General features: G+C 37.4%; 1 non-coding gene across 1 annotated transcript; it reads right to left on the bottom strand.

Annotated features, from left to right (window-relative positions):
* Positions 1–1,825: 1,825 nt before the first annotated feature.
* LOC112064882 (small nucleolar RNA SNORD19) lies at positions 1,826–1,902 on the bottom strand. Its single transcript, XR_002891734.1, has one exon. It is a non-coding gene; the product is annotated as a small nucleolar RNA SNORD19 (small nucleolar RNA).
* Between the last annotated feature and the right edge of the window lie 547 nt (positions 1,903–2,449).

Genomic DNA, 2,449 nt, shown 5'->3' with positions numbered 1-2,449 from the left:
AAAAATAGTATAGCATTTATGAGTGTGGCCTCCAAAGTCCACTCATTCAATTCCCTGGCTCCACCCCGGCCAGTTACTTATCTAATTATCTCTCTGTCTCCTTGTTGAGATACAGCATATGTTAAAGAGTTTGAAAGTGCCTGGCACGTAGTAAGAACCCAACGGATGTTTATCTATGGGTCATTTTTATTACTACCATTTTATTTTCTATTATAGATAGCAAACCATTTATCTTATAAATAGTGAAGCATTAGAATTTAGTTTTTTTAATCCAATCTGAGGACTATATATTTTAACAGGGTGAGTTAAAATCCATCCAAATTAATTTCCACCATCAACAGTGGGGGTTTTATACCTCTGCTTTCTTTTACATTTTCTGTTCACTCTGATTTCTTACTAGTTCATTATTTTCCCTTCCTTGACTTTAGCTGGATGCTGACTCAGTTGTGAAAGGTGTGTGATTCTGGAAATGTAACCATTTCAACTGGGTTGTCCAATTTTGTAGCAGACTATTGTTCATAGTGTTCTCTTATACTTCTTTTTGTTTCTGTAAAATCTGTTGTAATGTCTCCTCTTTCATTTCTGATTCTTTTCTCTTTTTTTCCCTCAGGCTAGCTAAAGATTTGTCAACTTTTTTGATATTTTCAGAGAATCAATTCCTGGTTTCATTGATTTTCTGAATTGATTTTCCAGTCTCTATTTTGTTTATCTCTGCTCTAATAGTTATTATGGGTTCCTTTTGCTATCTTTGGGTTTAGTTTTGCTCTTCCTTTTCTAGTTTCTTAAGGTATAAAGTTTGGTTGTTTATTTGAGACATTTCTTCTTTTTTTTTTTTTTTTTAAAAAACACTGTTCCAATTTGGTCATTTTGTTGAGATGAATTTGCAAAATCTAGTAAACTATGGATTTCATTCAGGTTTGCCTTTTCCCAGTTTTTCCAGAAGTATGTGAACTAGAAGATGGGGAGAGGGTCAGCTCCCTACCATGCTTCTGGTTAACAGAGTTCAGTATGTACACCTCTGTATTTCTTTAATTCCCCTCTGCACTGCTGCTCATCCTTTCAGGATTAAGTCAACCTCTAGAATATTACCGTACTAACCTTAGGGCTGTTTCCAGAATTTACTATCAGGTAGCAGCCATGTTTACTGACCCCAACTGTAATTTTAGATCTCATCCTTACTTTCTGCTTCACAGGTTTCTGTTTCTGGGTGTTTCTGTCCCTGCTGCTCAAACCCAGATACATAATCATGTCTCATCTAAATAGTGCCACATGTCGACATTGTGCAAGTGTGGAGAATGTGGCTCTCTGTCATCATTTCCTACATGAAATATACTACACAGTAAGCTGAGTATAAAAGCTTACACTCTTAAATAAGACAAGGTGCTTAAGTACTGAATAGCAAAAGAACAGTACAAACCAGTTAATTCGCTTCTAGAAAACATCTCCAGGACCTCCCTGGTGGTACAGTGGTTAAGAATCCACCTGCCAATGCAGGGGACACGAGTTTGAGCCCTGGTCTGGGAAGATCTCACGTACCGCAGAGCAACTGAGCCCGTGCGCCACAACTACTAAGCCCACGTGCCACAACTACTGAAGCCCACATGCCTACAGCCTGTGCTCCACAACAAGAGAAACCACGCAATGAGAAGCCTGCACACTGCAATGAAGAGCAGCCCCCGCTTGTCACAACTAGAGAAAGCCCCCCACACAGCAACGAAGACCCAAAGTAACAATAAATAAATAAATAAAGCATAATATAGTAATTAAGGGGAAAAAAAATCTGCCCAGCACTGTCTTTGGCAACAAGAGCTCATGCATATGCATTGGTTTTATTGAGGTCAGAGTTGGATCTTATCAGTCTTCAGAGACAATCAGACTGTTCAGATGTTTTCCTCATACCTCTTTCTTCTTTTTTAATGTAAGCATTTGCAGTTATAAATTTTCCTCTTAGGACTGCTTTCACTGTGTTCTATAAGTTTTGGTATGTTGTGTTTTCATTTGCATTTGTCTCAATATATTTTTAATTTCTCTAGTGAATTGCCTTTTGAACCCTTGTACTTTTAAGGTTGTGGTGTTTAATTTTCACATATTTGTGGATTTTTCTGTTTTCTAGGTCCATTCTACTGTGATCAGAAAAGATATGGTATATGATTTCAGTCTTTTAAGTTTATTGAGACTTGTTTTGTGGCCTAAGATATGGTCTATATTGTAGAATGTTCCATGTGCACTTGAGGAAAATGTGTATTTTGATGTTGTTGGGGGGACTGTTCTTTATGTCTGTTAGGTCCAATTCACTTAGAGTGTTGCTCAACTTCTCTTTAGGCAGACTTGGAGAAATTGCAGGTTCAATTCCAGACCACTGCAATAAAGTGAATATCAATATAAAGGGAGTCACAGGAATTTTTTGGTTTCCCAGTGCATATAAAAGTTTTGCTTACACTACACTGTA

Source organism: Physeter macrocephalus, chromosome 14, assembly GCF_002837175.3.
Source record: "Physeter macrocephalus isolate SW-GA chromosome 14, ASM283717v5, whole genome shotgun sequence".
NCBI lineage: Eukaryota > Metazoa > Chordata > Mammalia > Artiodactyla > Physeteridae > Physeter > Physeter macrocephalus.
Note: the sequence above shows the minus strand (reverse complement) of the source record. Positions and strands in the feature narration are given on the sequence as shown.